The sequence below is a fragment of the Nomascus leucogenys genome, chromosome 22a (assembly GCF_006542625.1).
Source record: "Nomascus leucogenys isolate Asia chromosome 22a, Asia_NLE_v1, whole genome shotgun sequence".
NCBI classification, from domain to species: Eukaryota; Metazoa; Chordata; class Mammalia; order Primates; family Hylobatidae; genus Nomascus; species Nomascus leucogenys.
Window position 1 is genome coordinate 119,988,133 of NC_044402.1, and position 12,533 is coordinate 120,000,665.

The window sequence follows — 12,533 nt, forward strand, 5'->3', positions numbered from 1 at the left end:
GACCACTGCAACAATCAGCTAACTGCTCTTTTGCTTCCACTCTAGTCATCCAATAAGTAGGGGAGTGAGCTTCTTAAGTTCAAATTTGATCTCCTTCCTCTCTTGCTTTCCAGTAAAATAAAATAAAATTTAAAAAGGACAGAAATGCATAATGAATACTTACATAGTCATCATCAATACTTATTGGTTATTGATGTTTTACCATATTTGCTTCTTTTTAGTATTTAAACATGAATGATAGACATCATGACATTTCTCTTCTAAATATTTCATTAGGCATCTCCAAGAAATAAGGACATTTTCCTGCACAACCTAAGTGCTGTTACCACATCTAAAAAAATTTACAATAATTCCTTAACATAATTTTTTTAAAATTTTTTATTTTTTTGAGAAGGAGTCTTGCTCTTTTGCCCAGGCCAGACTGCAGTGGCTCACTGCAAGCTCCACCTCCCGGGTTCACGCCATTCTCCTGCCTCAGCCTCCTGAGTAGCTGGGTTTACAGGCGCCCGCCACCGTGCCCAGCTAATTTTTTGTATTTTTAGTAGAGATGGGGTTTCACCGCATTAGCCAGGATGGTCTCGATCTCCTGACCTCGTGATCCGCCCACCTCGGCCTCCCAAAGTGCTAGGATTACAGGCGTGAGCCACCGCGCCTGGCCATTCCTTAATATAATTTAATGCTCAGTTCATATTCAAATTTCTCAGATTGTTTCCCCCAAAATGCCTTTTCTTTTCAGGTGTTTTGTTCAAAATAACAGTCAATTTTAAGAACAACCACTGCCTTTGTTATGTTTCTTAATTCTCTGTAAATTATCATAGACACCATCTCCTTTCTCCCCTCCCCCATTTTTGATATTGTCATGTTGATAGACCAGGTCAATTTTTCTTTAGAACTCTTCTTCTGGGTTTATCTGATTTTTTCTTCGTGTTGTATTTCCCTGTATTTCTCCAGTGTATAACCTGTATATCACCTGTATTTCCTGTAAACTAGAAGTTATGTATGAAGTCTTGATTGTATCAAATTAAAGAATTTTTAAAGCAAAATGCCTCTCATTGCATCATTTCAGGAAGTACATGATGTCTGACTGTTCTATTAGTGATGTTAAAATTGATCACTGGTTTAAGGTGGAGACAGCCAGATCTCTGCATGTAAAGCTGTGGTTTCCTAATGTGACCAGCATGTAATCCTTGGATGATACTTTGGCACTGTGAGACTATCTAGTTCCTCATCAACTTTTCACCTAATGGTTTCACTATTCATTGGTGATCCATCCTTGACTGAATGATTTCATTAGAGGTTGCAAAATGGTGATTTTTATAATCCTATCATTCCATTCACATTTATCGTTTATTTTATTTTGTAAAGAAGGGCTTTCTCTCATCAACTGGGTTTAGTTTACACTAAAATGCAATTCCAACTGGAAAGGTAACATACATTCTTAGCTTTTTCTCTTTACACTTTTGCAAAATAATGAGTCTGTGTAGTGTAGTGACCTCTAACAGTGACTAATACATTTTTAAACATTTATTTATTTAGAGTCAGGGTCTCACTCTATCACTCGGTCTGGAGTGCAGTGGCAAGATCATAGCTCACTGCAGCCTTCAACTCCTGGGCTCAAGCAATCCTTCTGCCCCAGCCTCCTGAGCAGCTACCATTTTGAGCAATCATGCCTGGCTATTTTTTTTTTTTTTTTTGTAGAGGCTAGGCACAATGACTCATGCCTGTGATCCCAGCACTTTGGGAGGCCGAGGCAGAAGGATCACCTGAGCCCAGGAGATTGAGACCAGCCCGGGCAACATGACGAAACCTTGTCTCTACAAAAAATACAAAAATTAGCTGGGCGTGGGAACACATACCTGTAGTCCCAGCCAGGTGTGGTGGCTCATGCCTGTAATTCCAGCTACTCGGGAGGCTGAGGCAGCTGAATCGCTTGACCCTGAGAGGTGGGGGTTGCAGTGAGCCAAGATTGCACCATTGCACTCCAGCCTGGGTAATAGAGACTTCGTATAAAAAAAAAATTTTTTTTTTGTATCCATTTTTCTGCTGATGGACATTTGTGTTGTTTCAGGTTTAGTATCATTATGCATAATGCTATTGAGAGGTGACAGCGTGCTGGCCGCCCTCACAGCCCTCGCTCGCTCTCAGCGCCTCCTCGGCCTTGGCTTGCACTCTGGCCGCGCTTGAGGAGCCCTTCGGCCCACTGCTGCACTGTGGGGAGCCCCTTCCTGGGCTGGCCAAGGCCAGAGCCGGCTCCCTCAGCTTGCGGGGAGGTGTGGAGGGAGAGGCGCGGGCAGGAACCGGGGCTGCGCGCAGCACTTGCGGGCCAGCACGAGTTCCGAGTTCCGGGTGGGCGTGGGCTTGGCTGGCCCCAGGCAGTGAGCAGCTTAGCACCTGGGCCAGCAGCTGCTGTGCTCGACTTCTCGCCGGGCCTTAGCTGCAGGGCAGGGCTCGGGACCTGCAGGCCACCATGCCTGAGCCTCCCCTCCGCCGTGGGCTCCTGCGCGCCCGAGCCTCCCTGACGAGCGCCGCCCCCTTCTCCACCGCGCCCAGACCCATCGACCACCCAAAGGCTGAGGAGTGCGGGCTCAGGGCGCAGGACTGGCAGGCAGCTCCACCTGCGGCCCTGGTGGGGGATCCACTGGGTGAAGCCAGCTGGGCTCCTGAGTCTGGTGGGGACTTGGAGAACCTTTAAGTTTAGCTACGGGATTGTAAATACACCAATCGGCACTCTGTATGTAGCTCGAGGTTTGTAAACACACCAATCAGCACCCTGTGTCTAGCTCAGGGTTTCTGAATGCACTAATCCACACTCTGTATCTAGCTAAACTAGTGGGGAGGTGGAGAACTTTCCTGTCCAGCTCAGGGATTGTAAACGCACCAATCAGCACCCTGTCAAAACGGATCAATCAGCTCTCTGTAAGACAGACCAATCGGCTCTCTGTAAAATGGACCAATCAGCAGGATGTGGGTGGGGCCAGATAAGAGAAAAAAGGCCGCCCGTGCCAGCAGTGGCGACCCACTCGGGACCCCTTCCACACTGTGGCAGCTTTGTTTTTTTTGCTCTTTGCAATAAGTCTTGCTACTGCTCACTCTTTGGGTCCACACTGCCTTTATGAGCTGTAACACCCACCGTGAAGGTCTGCAGCTTCACTCCTGAAACCAGCGAGACCACAAACCCACCGGGAGGAACGAACAACTCTAGACGCGTCACTTTAAGAGCTGTAACACTCACCGCAAAGGTCTGCAGCTTCACTTCTGAGCCAGCGAGACCACGAACCCACTGGAAGGAAGAAACTCCGAACACATCCGAACATCAGAAGAAACGAACTCCAGACACGCCGCCTTTAGGAACTGTAACACTCACTGCGAGGGTCCGTGGCTTCATTCTTGAAGTCAGTGAAACCGAGAACCCACCAGTTCTGGACATACTATTATGAATTTTTTTTTTTTTTTTGAGATGGTGTCTCACTCTGTCACCCAGGCTGGAGTGCAGTGGAACAATGTTGGCTCACTGCAACCTCTGCCTCCCGCGTTTAAGTGATTCTCCTGCCTCAGCCTCGCGAGTAGCTGGGATTACAGGTGTGTGCCACCACGCCTGGCTAATTTTTGTATTTTTAGTAGAGATGAGGTTTCACAATGTTGGTCAGGTTGGTCTCTAACTCCTGACCTCATAATCCTCCCGCCTTGGCCTCCCAAAGTGCTGGGATGACAGGCGTCAGCCACCTCGCCCAGCCGCTATTATGAATATTCCTGTACACACGTCTTTTGTGTACCTATGTGTGCATTTCTCTAAGCTAGTAGTTCTTGAACTGTGGTCTCTGGACCAGCAGTATCAGTATCTGAAAATTTCTTAGAAATGCAAATTCTTGGGTTCCAGAACTACTGAAGCAACAACTGTGAATGTGACTCTCTGACTTCAACAATCCCTCCAGGTGATTCTAATGCATGCTGAAATTTAAGAACCACGGTATACCTGGGAGTTAAATTGATGGGCCATAGTAAGTGTATGTTCAACTTTAATGGCTAACATAAAACTGTTTTCTAAATTTTACCAATTGGCTGACCTAGCTAACATGGTGAAACCTGGTTTCTACTAAAAATATAAGAATTAGCCAGTCGTGGTGGCGTGCACCTGTAATCCTAGCTACTCAGGAGGCCGAGGCAGGAGAATCCCTTGAACCCGGGAGGCAGAGGTTGAGGTGAGCCGAGATTGCGCCGCTGCAGTCCAGCCTGGGCGGCAGAATGAGACTCTGTCAAAATACAATAAAATATATAAAATATAAAATAAAATAAAATAAAATAAAGAAATAAATTAATTTTACCAGTAGGAAATATATTCTCCAATCTATGGTTTCTTTTGCACTCTCTTAATGGTGTCTTTTGATGATCAGGTATTCTTAATTTAATGGATCAAATGTACTATCTTTTCCTTAATTTTCTAGCACCTTTGTTCCCTCTTTAAGAAAACTTCATGACCTTTAATTCTGAGGTCATGAAGGTATTCTTATACTATCTTCTAAATTCTTCATTGTTGAATCCTTGGCCTATAATCCACTAGGATTCCAGTTTTTTTTTTTTTTTTTTTTTTTTAACGAAATCTGGCTCTGTCGCCCAGGCTGGAATGCAGTGGCGCAAGCTCGGCTCACTGCAAGCTCCGCCTCCTGAGTTCACGCCATTCTCCTGCCTCAGCCTCTCCGAGTAGCTGGGACTACAGGCGCCCGCCACCACGCCCGGCTAATTTTTTGTATTTTTTTTTTAGTAGAGACGGGGTTTCACCATGATCTCGATCTCCTGACCTTGTGATCCGCCCGCCTCGGCCTCCCAAAGTGCTGGGATTACAAGCGTGAGCCACCACGCCCGGCCGAATTCCAGTTTTGTGTATGCTGTAAGCTATGGGTAAAGGTGAGTTTTTCTTCTACAAAGATACCTAATTGTTCCTGTACTCTTTATTGAAAATATTACCCTCTCCTCTCTGTAGTGCCACCTTTAATATAAATCAAGTGTCCACATCATTGTGGGTCTATTTCTGAGCTCTTTATTTTTGTTTTGTTTTTGAAATAGGATCTTGCTTTGTTGTCCAGGCTGGAGTGCAGTGATATGGTGATGGATCACTGCAGCCTCGACCATTTGGGCCCAACTGATCCTTCCACTTCAGCCTCCTGAGTAGCTGGGACTGCAGGTGTGCACCACCTTGCCCAGCTAATTTTTATACTTTCTATAGAGATGGAGTTTCACCATGTTGCCCAAGCTGGTTTATTTTGTCTTCTAGATCCACCTATCCTTGCATCAATAGCACACTGTCTTAAATACTATGGTTTCATACTAAGTCTTGATATCAGGTAAAGCAAATCATCCATATTCTTTTCAAAAACATCTTTCTTTTATTCATCTTTCACATTTTTATTTTGAAAGGTTCTGTTATTAATATTATTTTGTTAAGGCAAGTAGATATGATTTATTATTGAAATCCAATTTACGTTCAGTATACAAACTTATCTTTACAGCTCTGTAATTATACACACATAGCATATATATAAAACCCTGTAACCACCACCTAGATCAATACGTAGGACATTTCCAGCATCCTAACCAGTCAGTATACCCCTATGTAGCACTATGCTGATGTCAATCAGATTAGCTTTGCTACTTTTTGAACTTGGTTTAAAAAGAAAAAGTGTGTCCTCTTTTGTGTCTGAGTTTTTTCACTCCACGTTATGTCTATGACATTTATCTACGTTGCTGTGTCTATCGGTGTATAGTTTAATATTTCCTTATATGAATATACCACCGTTTACCCACTGATGGACTTTGGGGTGATTTCCAGTTTGGAGATTATTGTATGAGATTAAGAACATTTTTGCATATTGTTTAGTGAGTATTGTGTGTGCGTGAGTGTGAAAATAGTGCTCATTTCCATTAGGAATAGACTCAGCAGTTGAAATGTTACCTATCTTCTGGTACCAATTGTCTTTCAGTAGTTAAGCCCATTAATGAATTACAAATTTTAGTTATTGTATTTTTTTCTTTTTTTGAGATAGAGTCTCTGTTGCCCAGGCTGGAGTGCAGTGGCACGATCTTGGCTCACTGCAAGCTCCACCTCCTGGGTTCATGCCATTCTCCTGCCTCAGCCTCCCAAGTAGCTGGGACTACAGGTGCGCACCACCACATCCTGCTAATTTTTTGTATTTTTGGTAGAGACAGCGTTTCACCGTGTTAGTCAGGATAGTCTCAATCTCCTGACCTCGTGATGTGCCCACCTTGGCCTCTCAAAGTGATGGAATTACAGGTGGTTCTTGAATTTTTAAGTTTTAGCATTTCTATTTGATTCTCATTTTTTTTTTTCCAAAGAACCAGCTTTTGAGTTTCATTGATTTTTTTCTATTTCCCTGTTGTAAAATTTATTGGTTTCTACCCTGATTTTTGTTATTCATTTTCCTCCACTTGCTTTAGGCTTAAATTGTTCTTGTTTCTCTAGTTTTCTAAAATGTAAACTTAGTTTATTGATTTTATTTAATAATAAATGATAATAATTTTTTCTTTTTTAGAGATGAGGTATCACTATATTAACCAGGCTGGTCTCAAATTCCTGGTCTCAAGTGATCCTTCCATCTCGGCTTCCCAAAGTGCTGGGATTACAGGCATGAACCACCATGCCCATATTTTATTATTATTATTATTATTATTTTGAGATGGAGTCTTACTCTGTCACCCAGGCTGGAGAGCAGTGGTACAATCTTGGCTCACTGCAACCTCCGCCTCTCGGTTCAAGCAACTCTCCTGCCTCAGCTTCCCGGAGTAGCTGGGATTTCAGGCCCACACCACCACGCCCGGCTAATATTTTTGTATTTTTAGTAGAGATGGGGTTTCACCGTGTTGGCTAGGCTGGTCTCGAACTCCTGACCTCAGGTGGTCCACCCGCCTCGGCCTTCCAGAGTGTTGGGATTACAGGCATACACCACCATGCCTGGACACTGCAGTCCAGTCTGGGCAACAGAGCTAGACTCCATCTCAAAAAAAAAAAAAAATCTTTTATATTACACTCTGTGGTTTCTGGTTTCCTGTCAAAAATTATAGTTTGGTCTTTGTAGGTTTGAACATAGCAAGCACAGATGTTTTATGTTGGAACCAGTGTTTTTCACTGAAATCACTGTGAGTCTGTTTTTGTTATCTATTGTGCAGAGCATATAGTATTTGGAAAATTATTTGTAGAAATAATTTAAAGTTTTGATGGATTTTCATTTATGTCTGCAGGTGCCTGAAAGCACTAGCAATCTAATATAACCTTAATCCAATTTCAGAGCCGTACTGCAGACTGAGCAAGGGTTACTTCTTTCTTTCTCTCCCTTTCTTTCTTTCTTTCTTTCTTTCTTTCTTTCTTTCTTTCTTTCTTTCTTTCTTTCTTTCTTTCTTTCTTTCTTTTCTTTCTTTCTTTCTTTCTTTGACAGAGTTTCACTCTTGTTGCCCAGGCTGGAGTGCAATGGCACGATCTCGGCTTACTGCAACCTCTGCCTCCTGGGTTCAAGTGATTTTTCTGCTTCAGCCTCCCAGAGTAGCTGAGATTACAGGCATGCGCTACCATACCCAGCTAATTTTACTTTTTAATCTTGATGCTTGGAGTTTGTTTCTTGTTCCCAGGCCAAAACACGGAGAAGTTTACTAGAATTCTTTCTTTCACAAGCCCTGGATTCTAACATCTACTCCTCTAGCTCCACAGGCTGTCTAAATCAGTCTTTTCTAGAAAGAAAAGACTCCCCCCTGACAAGAGAGAGGCTCTCGCTCTGTCACCCAGGCTCGAGTGCAGTGGTGCAACCTTGGCTTACTGCAGGCTTGACCTACCAGGCTCAATCAATGTTCCTGCCTCGGCCTCTCAAGTAGCTAAGACTACTAGTGTATGCTGCCCTGCCCCACTAATTTTATTTTTTGTAAAGATGAGGTCTCACTGCATTGCCCAGGCTGGTCATCTACCTCCTAAGAATGGAAAATTTCTCCATTGCAACCCTGAACATTGGGTCTACTATCTATGGATTCTTTTCCTTTCTTGGATCTTTTTCTGTGTCAGTTTCTTCTTACTCTCTTGCTCGTTCCTTGATGGTTTAAAAAAGATTTTGGTAATTTTTCACCCACTTATTTTTTTGAGGCAGGATTTCACCCTGTTGCCCAGGCTGGAGTGCAGTGCTGTAATTTCAGCTCACTGCAGCCTTGAACTCCCGGGCTCAGGTAATTCTTACTTCAACCTCCCAAGTAGCTAGGACTACAGGCACGCACCACCACGCCTAGCTAATTTTTACATATTTTTTTGAAATGTGATTTTGCTATGTTTCCCAGGCTGGTCTCAAACTCCTGAGCTCAAGCAATCTGCCTGCCTTGGGCTCCCAAATTGCTGGGATTACAGGTGTAAGCCACCTTTCCTGGCCTGAGTTATCTTAACTCCAGCCATTGCTGCAGCCAGCAGCAGCATGCAGGCATCATCTGACACCACCTGCCTCACCTGCACTAAATATCTCTTGTTTTTGGTTTGAGTCTGCTCTGCTACGACAGCCTTAGGCACTCCTGGGAATCTGTTCAGTCATTCTCATCCATGAAAAACCTGGAAGTATGAGGAAATTAACGTCCCATAGGTCAACTCTTGATCCAATGGCGGATGGAAACTAGAAGATAAATACTTTTCTTTCCGAAGGACAATTGTAGGGTATATCTTGTACCTGATGCTTAAAGAGTCCCCAGAAGAACTGATTCCCAGTGGCCTACAACTCATTCTTGCACCCTTAAATTAGCTTTCCAAGCCCTCCTGTTTCACTCTTTTCATTCTCCCACTCTTGATCTTGTGATATCTTCCCAAACTAAACAACCTTTATACAAGCCCTTATTTCGCAGTTTGACTTTAGGAGGAATCAGTCTAAGACAAGTTGTCTTCAGCAGGGGCCTGAGGAGTATGAGCTTGAGGTAATGACCTAGTGCATTATTACCAGAAGCAGAAATTGAGGAAAAAATATAGGAGATATTACAACATGTGTTGACGAAAATGATCAGACATCCAAAAGGCTTGAGGTAATGACTTAGTGCAACATTACCAGAAGCAGAAATTCAGGAAAAAATAAATATAGAAGATATTACAGCATGTGTTGACGAAAATAATGAGACATCCAAAGAAAAGGTAATGAAGTAGCAAAGAGACAGGAGGACACACCTGTGGTGATGTCCTTAAATGAGCTCCCAGCTTTAACTCTTAAGAGTAAATCAATTTTCCTTCTTCAATTCTCCAGATATTCCTGTTCTGTGAATGGCACTTTTATTCACTCAGTCACAAAATCTCTAAATTCAGGTAAGCCTCCTCTTTCAACAAAGCCCAGTCATCTGTACTAGTTTGCTAGGGCTGCTGTAACAAAGTATCGTAGACTGGGCGGATTAAACAACAGAAATTTATGGTCTCACAGCTTCGGAGGCTAGAAATTTGAAACCAAGCTGTTGGCAGGGTTGATTCCCTCTGAGAGCTGTGAGGGAGAATCTGTTTCAGAACTCTCTCCTTGCCTTGTAGATGGCTTCCATCTCCCTTTATCTTGTCACATCTTCTTTGCTCTAGCTATGGCTGTCTTCAAATCCTGCCCCTGCTTTTTTTGAGATTGGGTCTCCCTCTGCTGCCGAGGATGGTCTCAAACTCCTGTGCTCAAGAGATTATCTCGCCTCAGCCTTCTGAGTAGCTGGGACTACAAGCACTGGCCACTGTGTATTTCTCCTTTTTATAAGGAGAAATGATTGGTATTGAATTAGAGTCCGTCCTAATGACCTCATCTTAACTAACTACATCTGCAACAACCCTATTTCCAAATAACATCACATTTGGAAGTACTGGGGATTAGGACTTCAACATGTGATTTTTTTTTTTTTTTTTTGGTGGGGGGACAGAATTCAACCCATAACAGTTGCCAAGGCTTATTAACTCATCCTTCAAAATATCTCTCATACATGTCCTCTTTCACTCCCATTGAGGTCCTGTATGGGACACCCCCACCATTGCAACAGTGTTTCTAAAATGTTTCCACTTTCTCCTGCTCTCTAATCCATCCTTAAACAGAAATGTGAGGCTGTGCTTAAGCACAACTTTCGTTGTGTTCTCTTGCTCAAAAACATTTAGTGTCTCCTCATTACCTATCAGATACTACTCAAATCAGATAACCTGGTCCTCTGCAATAGGAACTGAACCTGCCTTCCTTTCTAAAAACTCCCATATTTCCTACCCATTCACCATGTCCCAGAATTGTCAGATTATTTAATGTCCTCTATAGGTTTTATTTTTCCAACCTCTGCAACTTTGCTCTGGGCATGGGGGTGATATTATGAGGGTCAGGGAATGGACCACAGAGGAGAATTTAGATTTTTCAGACAAGATTGACAAGGTGTGCTGGGGATGGGGCGCTTATATGCAGAGGGAACTGCTGATACAAGGGCCCAGGAGCATAAAACAGCCGGATATGTTTGGGGAAATGCAAATAGCGCTGAATTGCCGGTGCACATAGGACAGCAGGATGGGGGAAACACCTCAGTGTTGAAGAGGTTGGTAAGACAAGAACTTGAATGCTCTGTGGGCCAGATAAATTGCTTAGATTCTGCCCTATACCCAGGCAGTTAGTCAATGATTTATAACCAAATCCATGGCAGTGGATACTCTGACTTGTTCACAACTGTATCCCCAGGGCCTAGAAGAATGTCTGGCACATAGTAGGCTTGGTCTGGGTGGACCCAAGAGCAGACTGAGACAAGAACTTGGGCTGGGCATGGCGACTCATGCTGGTAATCCCAGCACTTTCGGAGGCCAAGGCAGGAGGATCGCTTGAGCTCAAGAGTTTGGGACCAGCCTGGGGAACATAGACCTTGTCTCTACTGAAAACCAAAAAAATTAGCCAGGCATGGTGGTGAGCATCTGTAGTACCAGCTACTTAGGCTCAAGTGAGGTGGAGGAATTGGATTCTTCCAATTCTTCACAGCAGCCTCAGTCTCTCGGGCTCAAGTGAGGTGGAAGAATCCCAAGAGACTGAGGCTGCTGTGAGCTATGATTGCACTACTGTACTTCAGCCTGGGTGACAGAGCGAGATCTGGGTCTCAAAAATAAATAAATAAATAATCTGGATGCACGTAGTTCCTGTGGGAGATGATTCCAGAAATCACAGATGAAGGACAGGGAAAGTAAGCCAAAGAAGGAAGAAAAGCCAATAATATTAAGTGTGTTGCTGAACAGGTTACCACTGTGGGCGACGAGGCTGAATCTCACTAGGGACCCTCTGAAGAATCATACTGAACATTCCTCACTAAGGACTGGTGGAATCTGGGATATTTTTGCACTAAATTTGGTCCTTAACTGGTTGAGAGTTGCTTCTAGGGGCATTACATCCCAGGTGCTTCAGGGCTGCCTGGGGCACAGGCTGGCAGTCCCTTGGCATTCCAGAAAGCCTGCAGGATGAGAAGCAGAAACCCAGGGCATGAGGTGGGAAGGTTGACAGGTTCAAGAACTGTCCACCTGCAGCTGCAGGCAAATGGAGATGCATGCCAGGAGATATGGGGTGGGGTATCCACTGCATTCACTCCTTGTAGATACCTGAATGACGCTATGTTATATGTGGCTTACTTTCTTGACTTTTTTTTTTTTTTTTTTTTTTGAGACGGAGTCTCGCTCTGTTGCCCAGGCTGGAGTGCAGTGGCGCAATCTTGGCTCACTGCAAGCTCCGCCTCCCAGGTTCACGCCATTCTCCTGCCTCAGCCTCTCCGAGTAGCTGGGACTACAGGCGCCCGCCACCACGCCCGGCTAATTTTTTTGTATTTTTAGTAGAGACAGGGTTTCACCATGGTCTCGATCTCCTGACCTCGTGATCTGCCCGCCTCGGCCTCCCAAAGTGCTGGGATTACAAGCGTGAGCCACCGCGCCTGGACTTTTTTTTTTAAACAGCCTCACTCTGTCATCCAGACTGGAGTGTAGTGGCACAATGATGGCTCACTGCAGCCTCGACATCCTGGGCTCAAGTGACTCTCCCACCTCAGCCTCCCAGGTAGCTGGAATTACAGGTGCACACCACCATGCCCAGCTAATTTTTGTATTTTTGTGGAGATGGGGTTTTACCATGTTGCCCAGGCTGGTCTCAAACTATTGGGCTCAAGTGATCTGCCTTCCTTGGCCACCCAAAGTGCCGGGATTATGGGAATGAGCCACCGCACCCTGCCCTGACTACTCTTAAAGGTCTTTGAGGGCGGGAACCAAATATGTGACTCAGCATAAAGGCCAGGCACTGTGAAGCACATGATTACATACATGTTTGAAAACGAATGAGAAAGAAAGGCGTAAGAAGAAAAGATGGATGAGTGGCAGGGGTTAATTGATTTGATGAGAACTAGGTACGAATGAGTATGACCGGTCTAACGTTGGCTTTAGCTACGTCCTTGAACATAACAAGAAAGGAAAGGGCAACTACAGTAGCATGACTGAGAATCTGGATCATTAAGAACTAGTCACGTAGTTTCTCTGGGTTGTGTAAATGGGGAAGATG